This window comes from Heloderma suspectum, chromosome 3 (assembly GCF_057233095.1).
Source record: "Heloderma suspectum isolate Gila_16-S chromosome 3, 16-S_ref, whole genome shotgun sequence".
Classification (NCBI taxonomy): domain Eukaryota; kingdom Metazoa; phylum Chordata; class Lepidosauria; order Squamata; family Helodermatidae; genus Heloderma; species Heloderma suspectum.
The window spans coordinates 86,398,938-86,419,003 of NC_139460.1; positions in this window are offsets into that span (position 1 = coordinate 86,398,938).

A 20,066-nucleotide genomic window follows, 5' to 3' on the forward strand; every position below is an offset into this window, starting at 1 on the left:
CCAAGCCAGCCAATGTGGCAAGAGGATCATCCACCCAGCACTTTAGCTGAGGAGCCAGCTTTGCTGCCCATGGGTTTCTGAAGGCCTGCATACCGGGTAGGCGCTGGGTAGATGATCCACCCGGTGTGTCAGCCAGAGTGGCTTTGATTGCCCAGTTCCTTCTCCCATTGGGGAGAACGTGGGGTGTGCCGGGTACCCTTGATGCTCAGCTTTGGTGGGCACGTGCTTTCTGCAGCTGGAAAGTTCAACAGAGAAGAATTTCTAGAACATTCCTACCAATAAGTGCATGGAAATGGCTGAAGGACCCCATGATGTCATCTAACCCAGTTCACATGCAAAACACACTAAGGCAGCTACAACGTGACCACTGTGCACTTTCCAGTACAGATCACACTATGGTGCACTGGGCAGGAGGTCAGCAAGTGACACCTATAGCTCTTAACTCCAGGGCTTCCCTGCATACAAGGAGTTTGAATCCCCTGTCATTACAAACACAGGCAGTCTATAAAGAGCTACACATTTGCCAAGGTACCAACCAGCGTCAGACAGGAAAGGAACAAATGCTATTCACCCACATCAGCCTGCCTGCACTTTAAGATCAGCAAGAGAGGCTCTTCTCATTTGCCCACTTGTGAGGGCAGTTAGGTGGGCAACTACCTGAGAGAGGGCCTTTTATGCAGTAGCCCCACATGTCTGGAATCATTTGCCATCAGGGGGTCCACCAGGCTGCATTACTGCAGGCTTTCAGGAAGGCCCTGAAAAACTACTACTTTACTCTTGCCTTGCCCGGATTATGTTTTATCAGACTGAGTTGTAGCTACAATTGTGTGTTGTAGGTTTTGTCTTGTGCTGCTGTTGTTGTTTTTTAGAATGTTTGTAGCTGTTACTGTTTTTGCCATTTTTATTACTGCATCTTTTTTAACTATGCCACCTTGGGAGGGCTCCTGCCTTGAAAGGCAGCTAAGAAATATTTCAAATAAATTACTAAATTCCATTCAAAACATCAAGTCAGCTTCATAGCCCAGTGTGAAGGAATAATGTATTGCGAAACTATTAGCTCCTCAGGAAAAGGGCTCAAGCACCACTGGGGAGCCATGTTTAAATCCCAAAGCATGGTATGAGTGCAAATGATGCAGCCACCTTTCTGAAGTTAAGCAGGTTTGGATCCAGTCAGTGCTTGTATAGGAAACTGCTTGGGAACCTCATGGACTCCACTTTAAGTAAAAACAAAAACAGAACAGAACTGCTGCCTGCATAAGGAAAATCATTGTCTTTGCAAGACAGAGGTCTGCATGTCCAAAGAAAGGTGGAAACCACAACAGGCAGCACCCTAGTGCTACCCATCTGGTAGCTCAGTGGGAAAGAGTACTGCCACAGAAGTTGTAGGCTTGAGTCCCGCCATTATGGGGAGATGTTGAAGTCACAACTCCAAGGCAAAACTTGTTATTGTTCACCGCTCCGGAACCTGTTTAGATGTGAAGTGGTATATAAATGCTGTAAGTAATTAAATAAATAAATGAAACTTGCCTTTTGGGAGTGTTGTTGTTGTTGTTGTTGTTGTTGTCAGAAACAATTATTTTAGAGGCAAATGGGGCACAGGGCAGGAAAACTAGAATGCAAACTTCCCACTCAGTGGCAATGCAAATTATCGTGCCGCCTAAGGTGGGAGAACGTGCGTCTCCTCCTCCTCGCTTCCCCATGATAAATAAAAAGTCTGCTAAGTAAAAAGTACTGTCAGGAATAGACAGAACAAAAGATTGATAATAGGCACCTATCCTACCCAGCAGATGCAATTCATGGATAGGAGCGCTCCATGAAGCAATCTTTTTTTCTTCATAAACATGTTGTCACTGTTTGCTATGTTGGCTCTCATCCCCACTAGAATTGTTCTTTGCTGTATCCTTCCCTGCTGGAAGTGCATCAAGGCACTGGCATTACACCAAAGTTCATGGCTGCCAGGCTAGGAGCGCAAATCTGAAGTTGCTGCATTAAACCTGTTTTCTTCCACGGCTCTTCTGAGGCACATTTCCATAAAATCTATCCCAGTAACTTTGATAGCCCTTGGATTCTTATCGGAGCTTGAAAATTTAACAAACAGTACCCAATGCTGCCGAGCTACGTAATTCCTTTTATTTCCCAAGGAAGTGTTTGGATCTCTGACAGGACTGACATATCTGGAGTAGCGACTGTGGTTTAAGGTCCTCTGCAAACTTCCTCCTGGAGTCTTGCCAGTTGCCAGAAGCTACATTTGTACCTCTGCAGAGCTCTTAATGTTGTCTCCAGTCTTTGGGAGGAGAAGTGGAGGGGTTGGTTCACATCCAAGCCACCAGCTCAAAAACAGGACAATAAAACTACACATACCAAAGTGGGCAGCAGCAGCGCTTCTGAGAAGATCTGGCAGGTGGATTACAGGAAGGAAGGAAGGAAGGAAGGAAGGAAGGAAGGAAGGAAGGAAGGAAGGAAAGGACAGGAGGTAGTTACACAGAGAAAGAGCCTCAAATACACACTGGATAGATGGAAATGGTGGACAAAGATAGGGAGCAGAACATTAGGAGCATCACCAGCCTAATACACCAGCCTAAAATTCCACATTTAAAATGGGACTTTCTGCTTCCGTTTTAAATGCAGGATCACAACGGACTCCCTTTACATGTGCTTCTTTCCCCCCTCCCCTTTCTCCCTCCTTCTCCTCCTCATCTGAGTCTTCCATGTTTCATTGTTCTCGCTCCTCTTCTAGTGGCTTTTCCGTTTTCACAGAGGGAACTCAAGCAGAACACAAGTGGGTTAATTTAGCTCATTATCTCCTATCTTTTTAACAATGGAATAAGGGTCATTTAGTACAGGAGACACCCTGGAGGTTCACAACATCATCTAAAGGGCTTGCAAACTTCCATGAGTGAACCATCTCAATAGCAGGATAAACACTCCATGTGAAGAAGCCCAAAGATTGGCAATTTCCAGCACATCGAGTGGAGCCTCTTCTGCCTTCTGGTGCCTATAGTTAAAGGCACAGTTCTGTCTCCAGCTGCTTTCCATTCTCTTATCAGAGGAGACTTTGCTCTCGTCTTTGCCACTTTGTCTGGCAACCTGCTTATCAGAGGTAAACAAGTGGTGGAGAAACACACAAAAGAACCACCCAGGTAACTTTCCAGCCTACAAATATTTATTTTTCAGGTCTTTCTATACCTTCTAAGGACTGTTACATATGTTTTCTTCTTCATGCAAACAGTTGTGACCATCCCAGGAATGCATTTGTGGAGACACACCTTATGTGTCACCAAACAATCATGGATATGACCAGGAACAGCAATTCCTGTGTTTGTGGCAACTGTAGGTCCTACTAGGCATTTGGCTAGCTAAACATGTGATTACACACACCCTCACACACCCCGCCTCTCTCTCTCTCACACACACACAGAGTGAACCAGCCCTTAATATAAACAAGTCACAGAACTTCAATGCATTTGTCTTCTCACATAAACAGGTACATTCAACTTTCCTACAGAGAAAGCAGTTTTGTGTATGAAGCCATGTGTAGAACATCACATGACTGCACATACATCTATTTTACTATATGCACAGATTGAGAAGAGAGCTGGAGAAAGATTTGTATCTTAACGTGCTTTCAGAACAAGGGTTTCTAATGCTACCTAGGTGGGGATCTTCATGACAATGGAATGAGAAGAGCATTGGAGTATTATCCAGATTTCATGGAATTGGCTTTGGTCTGTCAGGGGCACATGAAGCAAGAAAAGCCAAGTCTACCATACCTTTAAATTCTGGTTTTCATGGGTCACACAGTGTTTGAAAGGACCATGCTTCCAGGTTGGGGGGGGAGTAGAACTGAATGATACCAACCGGGCAGGGGCTGCTCAACCAATCAGAGAGGCTTGTTTCCCAGCCCATGTCCTGGCCCCCCCTGGCTACTACATTATTGTGAATACAGAGTAACTAATTCACAATTGTGATAGCTAGAAATAACTCAGTTGTCCAGTACAGCATCTGAAGGCGCCCTATGAGAGCAGCCCATCACCCCAATTTTACCCCATTTCAGCAAACTGTCATGGAGTTATTGCTCCCCCACTTTCCCCAGTGTGTTTACTTTTCAATAAAGAAGCCAAAATCCCTGATTATCCTGTGCAAAATCTGAAGGCTCCCTATGAGAGCACCCCACCCCAATTTTGCCCCATTCCAGAAAACTGTTGTGGTGTTATAGCTTCCAATCCCCCTTGCTCCTTCCCTGAGCACTTCTCCCTGCTCACAATGACAGGTTTCTCAACAACTTTCCCAAGACCTCGCAAGATCGCTACAGCAATAAAGCCCTTAAGCCCGTACTGCACACATCACAGAGAAGCAAGAATCAGAGAAGCGACTTCACACAACATCAGAGAAGCGACTTCACAGAACATCAAAGAAGTTAAGTAATGTAAGTATCAGAGAAGTGCATAATCATGGTAGCTAATTACTCCCACTGGCAAAATGAAAATGCAGGGCGATTCTGAAGGCTTGAAAGAACATTGTAGGACTCTGATGTGCTGAAAAGGCAGGAGAGTTACTTTAGTTACCTAAGTTATGGAAGGCACGGCCGGTGAAAGACACACCCCTAGGAACACCTTGATCATACTGAATTTAAAGTGGAGGGATGGGCACACAGCAGCTAAACCACAAGGGAGCCGAAGTAAAGAAACAGAACAGAGTAAAAGTACTCTGCAAAAATGTGGCTTCCCCACAGGTAAACTCTGGGGTGGCTACAGAGTGGCCATAATGTCATGTGTCCCTAATTACTTTACACCACAGCAGCACTGGAGAAAACCTCCCATGTAGACGGGCCCCCAGTATAAGGTACAAGCAGAATTGCAATTGGCCATCCACACTTCAGGGTTCTACCACTTTTTTTTTGGTGTGTGCATATCATGATGTTCTGTCCACATGATGGGCAGGACATATCTGCATGCAAAATGTCCTTTCCCCACCCCTCCTTGGTCACCACACACACCCTTTCCTTGACGTTTTGAAGCTGGTGCCATTCTCAGTGCCATTTAAGCATCCTATTTTTTGTGTGCAGTTTTTTAGTTTTTGAAGCCACACAATTGCAAAAATAAGTGTGTGTGCACGCGCACGTGCGCGTGCGTGTGTGTGTGTGTAAACCCAGTACCTACATCATAGGGCAAGATGATTGCAACTAAGATTACTTCCAAGTAAACATGGTTACAAATCAGGTTATCAGTCCAATCAATTTCACTGGAGAATGCCCCATCTCTAGTCATTTTCACAATGGAATCTAATCAGACAACTCAATCTAGTCAGTTTCACAACCCAGCTAGAAAATTTGTTGGCTTGATTTTCCCTGCTTCTGAGTTGTCTCTGAAACCAGAAACACACCATAAGCACTAGATAAAGATAAGGAATCCTCAACATGTCATCCACCTTCTCCAAGGACAACTCCACCCACTATGCCTCAATTGCACATTTTCCTAACTGCACTTGCAAAGAAATTGTGCCGCTATTCTGCACTTTCCTTCGGTAATGGATTTTCTGTGGTAATAAAGAAGATGGAAGAAGCAGCAAGAAGACATGGGAGAATTACAACTGTATGATGAAATTATCTAGAACCTTTGTAAAATTGCATAAATGAGGCATGGCAACCGCACATTAAAAGCCTCAGCTGGAAGCAATAGTAGATCCTGCTGCCATTAATTCAATGACTAAAGAGATATGTCATAAAACCAAGAAGACAGGACACATACCTTTTCTTCAAAGGCTCTAACTTTCTTTTGTTTGGTTTTGCATCAGTCCATGCAGTTGCATATGGCAGAGTTGGCTACCTACGGATGATTGGCAGGTATTAATTATACTAGCCTGATGTGCTGGAAAATTGCTTGGGGGGCAGATTTCACCTCTGACCAATGAATACGTGGAACTCTTTTTGTTGACTGCTGCTGGCTGTTGTTCATGTTTAATAAAAAGTTTCAGACCTCCACCCCTCCAAGCATCAGGTCGCATGTGGCATTTTTGTCACAGCTGGTAATGGAAAACAGATTTCCTAATTCTGGGCATGTGCCTTAACCTTAATAAGGCAGTCTGGCTAAGATAAAACAGTATGTAGTAATAGAAAGGGTATATAATGGACAGGCTTTTAAATGCTTACTAGCAAATGAACCTGGCTGCACACAGGTTGGAACAGCCTTTGGTCTGATACAGTGGAGCCTTTAAATAAACGTACACAGCTGTCAGAGTTGGATACATAGTGCCCACGCTATCTGAGTGAGGGCATGCCTGTTGGCACCCCTAGGCACAGCCTCTGCCATGGTGCACTCCTATAGCTCCCGATGGAGGGGTCTGTCCATTCCCTGGAGGGGAGGCGTCCACAGCAGGGGCAGGGGACAGGCATGTAACTGTGTCCCTTGGACTACTAATCTTCCATGGCTTCAGACTGTGTGGACTACAGAGCTATGTGCTGGCTAAGGAAGTATGTGCCTAGTGGCTGAAGATGTTCCTGCAGGCTTCAACTACATGGCCACATTTACATTAATTCACATCAACATTAATTAATGCATATTAAAAAAACAAAAGGTGTTCACCCCTAGAGCCTCCTTAGTATGCATGTCAAATTTCAGGTGTCTAGGTTTCACAGTCTTGGCACTGTGGCACTAACAGATGGACGGACCAATAGACACACACCCTCTTTTATTATTATAGATATCAAGCTCTTAATTTGCTTTTGTCCTCACTTAAGTAGCAAAGTACTATTCCTTTTACACGGAGTATGGGAACAGTACTCTGGTCAATCACTGCTCATGCACTATGTGAATCTTTACCTCATAAGATAATAATAAAATCCTTGTCCTGATTAATTTCAAAAGGCTGATAGCTCACTTCTAACCAGTTTAGAAGAGTAACGTTTGTACAGGGCATTTAAAACTTGCCTCAAGCAGTCTACCCACTGTGCTAAAGCTAAATATTGCAATAACAGGCACCACCTTAGTAGCAGGAAAATTATTTCGACCAGGGCTTAGAGTCATAATGATTAATACCTATTTAACAAAAAATCCTTAACTAACCTTTTTTCTAATTTCAGAATTAGGAAAGTATTTTAATACATGCTCTGTTCATTGCAATTCCATTAATCACGATAAACTACACCAGTTTTCAGATGGACAGAAAATGCAATTCCACAGAAGCTTCATTGTGATTTAGCATTTATTAAGGCAAATGCATCACTTAAAGTTGTGTGAATGTTAATGAGAGTATAAATAGCAGATGTGCAGGAAGGGTAATCACGAGTGGGACTGTGGGGAGTGGAGAGGGAAGTTTAATCCTTTCCTCCTCCATCATGGTCTCGGCAAATATTCCTCTTTTCCAAAGTTGTTATCCGCTTGGGGAATGAATGAAGCCATTGGTTCCAATATTTTCAGTGAAAACTAGGTTGTGAAATAATTTCACATTTAAACTTTTCCTTCTGCAAGTTTTCCAAACATTTTTACATATTCCCCCAATTGTTCCACTTTAATTTGTATTCTTTCCTTGTGTTTATTGCTCTCTTCAGCTCTTATTAGTCTTTTATGCATTACATTTTTTCCAAATTAACAGTTTAATTGCCAGAGTTCATTGGGATTGGTTCCTAGAATCTAACTTGAAACAAACAGCTAATAAAATCCATAAGCTCCCAATGAGTTGAACTATCTTCAGGTAGATCAATCTGAGAACAAAATATACTAATTCAGTAATGTTGTAGTCCTTGACTTCAATGGCACCCTTTAAGAAAATCAGTCAGGCATATGCTAAAGATCAGAGCCCTCCCAGGCCAGAGGAGCCACAAATCAGGGCTAGTACAGAAGCATCAAAATTACATAGGAGTGCCCATTTATACAGTGATACTACAGGAAACGGTCAAAAGGAGCCTTTAAGACATTGAGAATTTCCCATGACTTGGTGGTAAGGATCTAACTGCTAGTGCAATGTCAATGCTAGAACGTGGACACCATTGGATCCTCCCCCCTGTGCAAAGACATAATCTTTGCTCAGAGAAATGTGTGTGTGTATGTGTAATTTACAGCTCCATGATTTCCAACTCCACCTGAGCACTAAAAGAAACACATTCATTTATCATTCTTTCTAAGATGATATTTCAGATTCCCATATCAAATTTATTTTTAATTTGAGACTCATAAGTGTATTGAAATGTGGAGCAGAACAACGTATACTCTTTGTACTAAACATTAATAGGGTTAAGTCTAAGTACTTAATAGCAGTCCTATTCTTGCTTATGTGGTGTAACTCAAATACAAAATTTTGTATACTGCAACTGCCAGGCTGATAGCCAGAAATGTTGTGAGGAGGTGGCACAAGAGTATATTGAGAGGGTTGGGAAAAAATGCAGAACAGCCAGAATGTAAATAAAGAAAACCTAATATGTTTAAAGTTATTTAATTGTGTTTAGGGAGCAATCCTATGGGGATAGGCGGCCGCCTCCGAACTATCCAATGCAGGGCAGGAGAAGTGTGGAAGGGATCTTCTCCTCCAGACTTCTCCTGCCCTGTGTTCGCGGCTAGACAGCCATGGGAGCTTGGGGCACAGGAAGTGGCAGCCAGACAATACACAGGATGTGTCGTGTGGGCATTTCCACCCTCCCCGCCCCAGCCCGCCACTGGGAATGCCCCTTTTACACCGCTCCACACTGTTCTTATGAATGTGGAGGCAGCACGGGAGGGGGTAGGGAGCAGTTCTCCAGGAACCGACCTATTTAATCAATCAATCAATTAATTAATTAAATTTCTTAATTGCCCATCTGGCCGGTCACCCGGTCACTCTGGGCGATGTACAGCAATACAACAGTTTTAAAACAATAAAATTCTACATTAAAACATTATATTTCTAAAAATACCCTAACCCGTCCCAAATGCCTGCCTGAACAACCACATTTTTAATGAATGGCGGAAGCTCATTAAAGAGGGAGCATGGCGGAGTTCCCTAGGGAGGGAGTTCCACAGAGTGGGGGCCACCACAGAGAAGGCCCTCTCCCTCATCCTCGCCAGCCTAGTTGTCCTGGCTGATGGGACAGAGAGAAGGCCATCCGAGGCTGATCTTGTTGAGTGGCCTGTCTGGTGTTGCTGGAGGCGCTCCTTAAGATAGGCTGGGCTGGAACCATGGAGGGTTTTAGAGGTCAAAACCAACTTATCCTATGGCAGCCTAGCCGCTGACTAGCGGCCATATGATTGTGCCCTTAATATTCATAAAACAAAACGTAATTTCATAAAATTTTAAAAAATAAGTGCGTAGGGTTTTTCAGTTATTCTAGTTCCTTTCCATTCACTGACCAGGTATGTTTGCTTCTTACTGAGCCAGGTGAGATGCCAGCTGTATACTTTTCCTTATATCCCCACATGTAAATGAGCCAGAGACTTATTATTCTTTAAAATGAAATCTGAGCATTCAAGTATGGATATAATCCTCTCTCCATGGTATGATTCTGTTATTGATTTCATGCATCCCCTGAAAAAAAAAGTGATTGCACTTCTATCTCCTCAGCGGTGTGTGCAAGTGTACATGTCTGTCATGAAATCCAAGAACCTCAGACCAAGTCTAATGCTGTTTCAAGCAATGTTGGATGAAACAGATTATTTAAACCTATTTCAATCTGGGTTTAGGTTTAGGTTTGGTGCTGAAACAGCTTGCTTCTTCACACGGAGCTTTTATCCTGCCGTTGAGATTGCTCCTTCATGGAAGTTTGCAGACTCTTTACATGACACTGTGACGCTCCAAGGGGTCTCCTGCACTAAATGCCCTTTGTTCCGTTTTTAAATAGATCACAGATAATGGGCTTCATCTTTGTCCTGCTATTGAGATGGCTCTCTCACAGAAGTTTGTGGGCTCTTTAGATGACGCCGCGACCCTCCAGGATGTCTCCTACCATTTCCTCCAGCCTATCTTGTGTTTTCCCCAAACGCAAAAAATGTGGCATTTTTTCCAGCCCACGGAACAGGACCACCATGACCTCCTTGTGAAATTCTCCAAAACTGTCAGAAACCTCTGTGTCTGCCTTCTGTGGGTGTTTGTTTTCAGTTGCTGGGGGCGTGGTCAGGATGAGATTTGACAGGAGCGAGGAGAAGAATCACCTGCCCATTGCATCTCCTGCCTCTGCATTTCTCAATTGGAGGGAGAAGAGACTAAAATGCCTCCCTGCAATGAAGGGAGACACATCTGATCCCCCACCCCACCAAGCTCAGAAGCAATGTCCTCTGTTGTTTCAGAGCACCCTATTACGTTCAGTGGGGCTTACTTCCAAGCAGACTTACAGCACAATCTTACACTTTATGTCTACTCAGAAGTAAGTCAGAGGTTTCCTGGGGGCTATGGGAGAACAGTACAGCAGAAGTTAGGCTACGAAAACAAGACTCCCCCCCCCCTTTGCACGCATGTCAGGGAGGGAAGAAGGCACTCCCTCAGTTCAAACCATGTGGCTGCCATGTAAAGAAGCCCTTCCTAATCCCGCAAAGAAACTGAAAGCAGGAAGCTCTGGAAAGGATGTGGGGTTTTTTTGGGGGGGGGGTTGCTTAATACAGAAACACCCAATGAGCTATCAAATTACCCCGCTTCAGTTTCCTCTGTGAAAAGAGTTAAAGAGGCAAGAAGAGGAGTGAGATTGGGCAGAAAACAACAGAATGACATTTAATAGGGATAAATGCCAAATTCTGCACCTAGGAAAAAGAAACCAAATGCACAGTTACAAGATGGGGGATACGTGGCTCAACAACACCACAAGCGAGAAGGATCTTGGAATTGTTGTCGATCAGAAGCTGAATATGAGCCAACAATGTGATGTGGCTGCAAAAAAAGGCAAATGCTCTTTTGGGCTGCATTAATAGAAGCATCGCTTCCAAATCCCAGGAAGTACTAGTTCCCCTCTACTCAGCACTGGTTAGGCCTCATCTGGAGTACTGTGCCCAGTTCTGGGCACTGGACTTTAAGAAGGATGCAGACAAACTGTAGAGGGTTCAAAAGAGGGCAACAAAGATGATCAGGGGACTGGAAACAAAGCCCTATGAAGAGAGACTGAAAGAACTGGGCATGTTTAGCCTTGAGAAGAGAAGACTGAGGGGAGATATGATAGCGCTGTTCAAGTACTTTAAGGGTTGTCACAAAGAGGAAGGCCAGGATCTCTTCTCGATCATCTCAGAGTGCAAGACATGGAATAATGGGCTCAAGTTACAGGAAGCCAGATTCTGGCTGAACATCAGGAAAAATTTCCTGACTGTTAGAGCAATACGACAATGGAACCAATTACCTAGGGAGGTGGTGGGCTCTCTCATACTGGAGGCGTTCAAGACGAGGCTGGACAGCCATTTGTCAGGATGCTCTGACTTGGATTCCTGCTTTGAGTAGGGGGTTGGACTCGATGGCCTTGTAGGCCCTTTCTATTCTATGATTCTATGAATCAATAATAGATAATGGAAGACTCAGATACGGGGAGAAGGAGGGGAGAAGGGGAGGGGGGAAAGGAAGCGCATGTAAAGGGAGTCAGTTATGATCCTTCATTTAAAACAGAAGCAGAAAGCCGCATTCTAAATGCAGGATTTTAGGATAGTGTAGAGATGCCCTTAGTCACCCTAATGGATGACTTTATTGGAAGAGAGTCAGAAGGAGTTTGATTCTCCTTGACCTCTCAGTGGCTTTTGATACCATTAAGCATGGTATCTTACTGGAATAACATGGTGGGGTAGTAGGACTGAGAGACACAGTGATATGGTATTTCCATTCTGCAGAGTCACTTTCAGAAAGTAATATTAGAGGAATTTCTGCTCAGCCCCATGGCATTTGAGCTGTGGGATCCTGTAACTTTCCATCCTATCTCCCATGCTTTTGAATATTTATATGAAATCACTGGATGAGGTCATTCAGGAATTTGGAGGTGTCATCTTTATTTCTCTTTGTCATCAAAGTCAGGTAAGGCTATGGAGGTGCTGAGCTGCTATCCAGACTCAGTAATGAGCTAGAACAGTGCCAATCAACTAAAGTTGAATCCTGACAAATGGAGGCAGTGGTGGTTCCTGGGTCCAGGAAGTTGTATATTATCTGTTCTTGGTGTGGTTGCAGCCCCTGAAGGAGCAGGTATGCATCTTGGTGGTGCTCCTTGATCCAACATTGTCACTAGAGGATCCAAGTGGCCTCAGTGGCCTAGAGCACCTTTTACTAGCTTTGGTTGGTTCACCAGCTGTGGCCTTTCCCAGACAGTGACAGCTTAGCTTAGCCATGGTGATCCATCTCTGCTAACCTCTCGACTGGATTACTGTAACACATTGTATGTGGGGCTGCCCTTGAAAATAGTTCAGAAGCTTCAACAAATACAGACTTTGGCTGCTAAAGTTCTGGCTGGTTTATCTAGATGGAGCCATATTACATCAGTTCTGACAGAACGACACTGGTTCCCTGTTCACTACCAAGCCCAATTCAAGGTGCTGGTGCCTACCATTAAAGCCCTGAATAGTTTGGGGCCCAAGTATCTGTAGAGAACATCACCTTCTATATCAGTCTGGTCATGCACCAAAATAATCAGAGGAGCCCCTTTTCTGTGTTCCCATCTATGGGGAAGTGCACTATGCATGTACAAGAGAGAGGGCCTTCTCTTGGTTATGTTTATAGGTCTTCTTTGATAATATCTGTATTTATGAATGGATATAATATGGAGGTCAGTTGACAAACTAGTTTGGATTTATATAATGAAAGAATAACCTGAACTCAGAATTAAAATAAATGTGATGAGGAGAAAGAAAAAGTGTGTGTGTGTGTGGGGGGAGAGGTGTCTCTATGGTGGTGCTACGGCTTTGTATGCTCCCCCCCCCCCCGAAAGGAGGTATATGTAACATCAAAACGGTATTTCTTTCAGCACCAGGTTAAAAAGTTTTATTTACCCCAGCATTTTAAATTATTGTATTTTTAGCTGGTTGAATAATTTTTATCCCTCTCAATTTTATTCTATTGTTGTTTAATGTTTTGTGTTATTTTAACATGTTTGATTTCATTTTTTCAATTATTATTTCTGTATACCATCCTGAAATCCATTTTTTGGAAAACAGCAAATGGCTCCCTCCTCTACTTGCTTTGTGTCAAACCTCTTTCACCTGAGGACTGAATTCAGTTTTGGAGAAACTCTTCCATGACCCCATTCCAGTGGTGGACAAAGCTGAAAGCAAAAGGTAAAAGGGGCAGGAGCAAAGTACTAGCATCTTTGAGCATAAAGCTTTTACTGCCAGTAACGAAGCGTTAGGAGAGGCATTTCAACCCCTTAGAATGGGGGCGGGGGGAAGCTGCACAAAAGCCAGGAAACCACCAAACAATCAGCAGTCGGGGAAAGGGGGCAAGCAGGCTCAGGGGTAGGGTGCATGCCCATATGGGGAACCCCAAAGGTCAAGATCCGGACCCCAGGCAGGCTGGATTTGGCCTGTGGGCTTGACGTCTGACACCTCTGGCCTAGAAGCAGCAGCTATAATTCTATCCTCAATTGGCTACCCAAATACCCATAGTCATAGTCCTTGGAAACAATACGTTTAAGGGAGGGGTCAGGTAGAGGCCATATAACTCTTTCAGCCTACTAATCTCCCTTGGCAGCCAATTATTCTTGGCTGGTGTAACTGTCCTTGAGGGCCTGCTACCAAACCAGCAGAATTTAAAACAGTCTGGGCTTAGGACATAAAGGACAAAAAAAAAAAAATTAAAAAAATGCTTAAAGCCACCTTTGTTCCATACTTGTATTTTTTCTCTGAACCAAACATGGAGAATCTGACCCATAGAATAAGGATGGAAGGGGCTGTGCCAAAATTATGCCAAGAAAAGCGACTCTAAATTAGTTCAATACTGATTGGCACAATGCTATTGGGTATGTAAATTGACACTCCACTAGAGTAATTGATTAAAATAATTACCATATCTGTGTTTCTAAAAGACCCACTCATTCTTCTTTTTGGAGTTTTCTATGTCTGTTCTTCTAACCTTTTAACTTGAAGTACCATTGCATTAACCCATTTTTCTATCTATCTATCTATCTATCTATCTATCTATCTATCTATCATCTATTTATTTACAATATCTATATACTGCTCCATAATTAGAACAAATTTTGGAGTAGTCAACAGAAAAAAACCCAGAGATTTTTTTTTTCTAAAAAAGATTAAAACACCACATTAAATTTTTTTTTAAAAAAGGTAAAGGTGTCCCCAACCAGTCGTGTCCAACTCTAGGGTGTGGTGCTCATCTCCATTTCTAAGCCGAAGAGCCAGCACTGTCCGAAGATGCTTCCGTGGTCATGTGGCCGGCATGACTGAACACCGAGGTGCATGGAACGCTGTTACCTTTCCCGCTGAAGTGGTTCCTATTTATCTACTTGCAATTTCTTGCTTTCGAACTGCTAGGTTGGCAAGAGCTGGGACTGAAGACGGGAGCTCACTCCGTCACACGGCACTCGGGTCTCGAACTGCTGTCCTGCCGACCTTCCAGTCTGCAGTTCAGCGTCTTAACCACTAAGCCACCGCGGCCCCTACATTAAAATTATACTTGTTTAAAAAACACAATGCCAATAAAAAATTTACAAGACTCTTTCAAGCATACTGGGGTGGATCCAATTGAGCATTTCCACTGGAGGGAATGGAGGAGGAGGTAATTGTTTTTGATTTCCCTGTTCCCCTGCAGTCCCCTATGCCCAATGAAATCTCTCTGGAGGACTGGACAACCCTCTGGAAGACTGGGGAACCCTCTGGAAGATTGGGGGTGGTGGCGCTGGAGAGGGAGGGGAAAAGGGTGAAAATCCGCAACTATGCTCAGGGGATGCTTCCGCTGGCAGAATGAAATGTTTGATCCAACACAACATGCTTTGATAACAAAGTAATGAACATTATAGCAAAACATTGCAATAAACAACTTCAGAGGAGACACAAGTACAAGTTGATGGTAGCATGGCAAGAGCAATTCATTGTGAGATAAAGTAGATTGATAAATATTGGCAATGTTCAGAATATTTTGCTTCACAGATCAGTTATCAAACTCTTTATTTCATTATATTCTAGGTGATGGAATCCTTCCCAAATATGGAGTGAGTAATCAGGGGGTAAAAGTTTGAAGACAGTTATTTATAGGTGATAAAAGGATACCATGTTTCTAAAGATAAATGTTATATGTTGATACACCTTTCATCAGTCTGCTGTGGAGGGTGAGTTTTTCTCCAAATGCTATTTGCCAGACTCTGGAGATCCAGCCGTGGACTGCATGCCCTATGGCTGTTTTCCAGCTTTTAGCTATCTCTATTGTAGCTACAACACGGCTGGGAAAATACAGTATCTCCACATCAGAAACACAACCTTAGGGAAAGGTATCAGGTTGCATAATCTCCTCCAATAAATACTTTAAAATTGTACATTTTTTGTGCAAAATTTAGGTGTTCACCACACCAGGCTTTTTATTCTGCAACTTACTGGGGCTTCTGCTTCTGGATTCTTTGCAGAATTAAGATCGGCTCCTTATATAGAGTGACACGTGCTGTTTTTGAGGGGGCTGTCTTTCTTGGCAAGTTCTCTATGTTCCATTTTACAGCCACTAGATGGCACTGTGGTTATAGCACAACTCCATCATTACAAACTGCCAATATATCAGATTAACGTTTCTTATCAAGTTATCTCTGATCTTTTAAAAAGTGGGATAAAAATCAGAAAGTGCGGGAGATGCCCTGGAAGTTGATGATGTCATGTAAAGGACCTGCAAACTTCCATGAGTGACCAATCATGAGCATGCAATAAAAGCATTGTGTATAAATGCTCTCTATTTGGTAAGGCCCTCATTTGCACAAATTACGCACTTTCCTAACCTGAGTCCTTAGGTACAATAGAGCAAAATGTTCTCATTAATAACAATCTGATGAACAGCCTGAAAGAATTCTGCATATCATTTTGTGTTAGACTTATCATCTTTCATGTACTGTAAGGGAATCTGTGATGCAGAAAGAACCTAATAGTACCATGGTGTCACTTATCTCAAGAGAACTGCTTACTGCATTTCTGTTGCTCAAGAAGTCTGAGGTTCACTCATTTTGCTGATGCAATAACTTTAATTTATGGAAGCATATCCTGCCTGGATTCTCTCTACTAGTTAAATTACTGAGGTGGATTCAAACATTACTACTTGGGCAGGCGATTCCTATGGTCCCATTATGCTGATGAATGCTATACCATAGTTATCTCAGTGTCCCATTCTGTAGTTACCTGAGGCTTGCAGGGGAAGCCACTGGCATCTGAAAGAGCAAAATCTGAGCAAGGGGAGTCCAGTCTCAGTAGAACAGTCTAGGCAGGCCTTTGTATCAGGTAAGAAGTATCCGGTCACGGCAAATACAGCAGGTTAAATACAGGCAGAAGCTCTCTCATGTGAAGGGCAGCTGAAAAAGGACCATGGATAACTCAGAGCAAGTTTTGGATGAAACCCTCCCCCTAGAACCATAGGAGAATGTTGTCTCAACAGCAAGCTAAAGCCAAAGGAAGACTTGTGTTGTTGTTGTTCAGTCGTTCAGTCGTGTCCGACTCTTCGAGACCCCATGGACCATAGCATGCCAGGCCTTCCTGTCCTGCGCTCTCTCCCGGAGCGTGCTCAAGTCCATATTCATTGCATCAGTGATGCTATCTAGCCATCTCATCCTCTGCTGTCCCCTTCTCCTTTTGCCTTCAGTCTTTCCCAGCATCAGGGTCTTTTCCAGTGACTTTTCTCTTCGCATTAGGTGGCCAAAATATTTGAGCTTCAGCTTCAGTATCTGTCCTTCCAATGAGCAGTCAGGGTTGATTTCCTTTAGGATTGACTGATTTGACCTCCTTGCAGTCCAGGGGACTCGTAAGAGTCTTCTCCAGCACCACAGTTCGAAAGCATCAATTCTTCGGCACTCAGCCTTCCTTATAGTCCAGCTCTCACAGCCATACGTTACTACTGGGAAAACCATAGCTTTGGTTAGACTGACCTTTGTCGGCAAGACTTGTGTAGGCAGCCACTATCTGCAGCTTGGTTATGTCTATGCTCTCTGAAGTTGCTGACTGGACCATTAAAACGCCCTTGGCTGATTCTGTAGGGTGGGGACTTCTGTAGATTTCTGCAAGGGTGGAGAGAGATTCTGCTAGGGGATCATCCTCTGACTCAGATGCCGTGACTTCTAGCTGTGGTGGAGGGCTCTGAATATGACACTGAGTGTCCTTCCCATAAATCAGGCTGATCTTCATCTTTGTCAGATTCTTCTCTTGTTCCCTGAAAAGGACGAGGACTGTGATAGCCAGCACAATGTAGTCACATTCTTATGCACTCCCAGCACCAAAGTAGAAAGCAAAACAACACAGACAGAAACAAGATAAATGTAGCAACACTAGCCGAGTCTCTCAAACAGAGTTCATGGAAACTCTACCACCATTTCCCAACTAGAATGTTGCCCTCACATTACCCATGAATGGGAAGTACCAATCAGCACACAGCAACAGCAGATACCCCTACTATAGTGCACATTGGGCAGTTAAGGAGACACTCCAGGACCTGCTCCTATATAAGCTCCATGTACTGTGGTAGAGAGGACAGGAAGAACAGACATCTGAAGCCACAAGCTCCAGCTCAGGACTCTAGGGAAGCTGGCAATTATCTTCCAACTCAGATTTCAATCTAAGCTAGAGGAGCATTCAGGGGGTTCTTTTCTGAGCCTAGGTTTGGTGAACATACAGTGTATCTCTAATTGTAATGATGATGTTCTGCTTATCTCAGAACACTTACATGGAAAGTGCTTGCAGTCTGTCTTGGTCTTTTTGGAATTTGCTAAATGAGTGACTTGCTCTAGGTACAGAGATTTCAAGGTATGTTTCCTCAATAGGAAAATAAAAAATGGATAGGGCTACATTTTTACAAATAAGGAAGGTTTTATATAATGAAATGTCTATTACTTTTAGCAAAAACAAAGAGACTTGTGGCATCTTAAATAGGAACAAATTTACTATGTTGTAAGCTTTTGTGGACTGCAGCCCACTTGATCAGATGCATGAAGTATTATAACACACACACGAGGTGAGGTTAGTGTGAGTGGTAGGACTGTAAACAGTGAGGTCAGAGGAAAATGAAAAGCAGGTACAGACAGTGATGATTACTTAACAGTGGCCATTCACAAAACAGTTGGGTGATAACAGACATTCTGTCACTGGTGAGTGGTGAGCTGATTAACACATGTAGTGTGATTTAGAAACAAGCAAACTTTGCCCCTATTCAAGCCACAATAAAGTTTGAAACTTTTGATGAATTATAGTTCAGTTCTTCCACGTTGCAATCTGTCTTTGAAGTTCCTAATTCAAGAATGGACACCAGAGTGTCTTGGAAGTTGAAATGTTTCCCTACTGTTTTTTAAATATTGCCATTTCTGATGTCAGATTTGTGTCCACTTATTCATTTGCAAAGTGCAAAGTTTTGTATTTACTGAGTAAAGTAAAAACCGTAATATAATTATTGTCACTATTAGTAACAGTACTAGCAGTACCATCTACATATGCAGCAAATGTCTAGAAATACTTCTAGCAGGACTGTATTTTTACTGAAAGATTTTGAAATTACCCAACTCTGCTATACTCTATCCATAAACAAATATAACTGCTCTAGGGAGCAATCCTATGGCCACTAGACAGTGGCTAGATGACCATAGGATATGTTGTTTTCTGAGAACCAACCTTGGAGCCCACGCTCCGAGGTCGGTTCCTGGAGAACCAACCTCCCTGCACTTCCATGCTGCCTCGGACGCAGTGCGGAACAGCCCCATCCTCCGCGCTTGCAAGAGGAGCGCAGAGCGGCTGGAAAGGGGTGTGGCTGGGGGTGTTCCAGGGCGGGGAACTGATCACACACTGAACATGAATCAGCAGTGTGACGCAGGTGCAAAAAAAGCTAATGCAATTGTAGATTGCATTAACAGAACCATAGTTTCCCAGTCATGTGAAATAGTAGTTCTGCTTAATTCTGCACTAGTCAGACCTCATCTGGAGTGCTGTATCCAGTTCTGAAGATATAGACAAGTTGGAAAGGGGTCAGAGAAGGAAAATAAAGATGATCAGCAGTATGGAAAATAAGCCCTATCCAAGGAAAGTTTGAAGGAACTGGGTATGGTTAGCCTGGAGAAGACTGGGTGGGGACACTATAGTATAGTATTCTTCAATACCTGAAGGGATGTCAAATAGAAGATGGTAGAGACTTATTTTCTGCTGTCCTAGAGGGCAAGACTAGATGTTCCACAATAGGACTAACCTTCTAGGTGTTTAGGTAGGGTCTACGTGACTGGAGGTCTTCAAGCACAGGTTGGACAGCAATCTGTTAGGAAATACTGTAGCTCTGGATTTTTTGCATTGAGCAGGGGGTTGCACTAGAAGACCTAAAAGACCCTCTTCAACTTTATGATTCTATATTTTCCCCCCTTATAAGCTACATTCTTAAAGAGCATAGATAACTGAAAGCCACACACCTGTTACAATTGCCGCCTTGTTCCTTGAAAGTCTTGTATCTTTTAACTGCTGCATAGCAGGTAGAACTTTATTAAGCATTTTTTTCCCAGACATGGAGATTCAGCAATAATAAATGCTTTGCTCACTCATTAAATTTTTGCCTGTCCTGCAACTGTTAAATGGAAATAACCATGGAAAAAACCCAGTTTCATCTTTAAAAACTTCGTCAGGAACTGTTTTCTGGCCTTGTTCCCAGCAACCCTTTCTGGGACCAGAGCCTGTGGCCGCCTCCTGTATGAATTCAGAGTCTGCCTCCTAGCTAACCTCTCCAAACTACTGTCCTTTGTTCTGTAGCCAGTTAAGTGTTTCTTAAATACCCTGGGACAGGTTTCCTCTTCTCGTTATTCCTCCAAAAATGCTCTCTCCCTGTAACCGCAGAGGTGTGATGGCTCTATGCTTCACATCACAATACTCAAATTTCTTTCCCCTTTCCATGTTTGCTTTAGCTAGAGCAAAGCTATATACCTAGTCAGTTCTTACCCCTGGAGAAGAGAGAGCTCTGAGCTGATGGACAGGGCTTGGGGGGAAAGA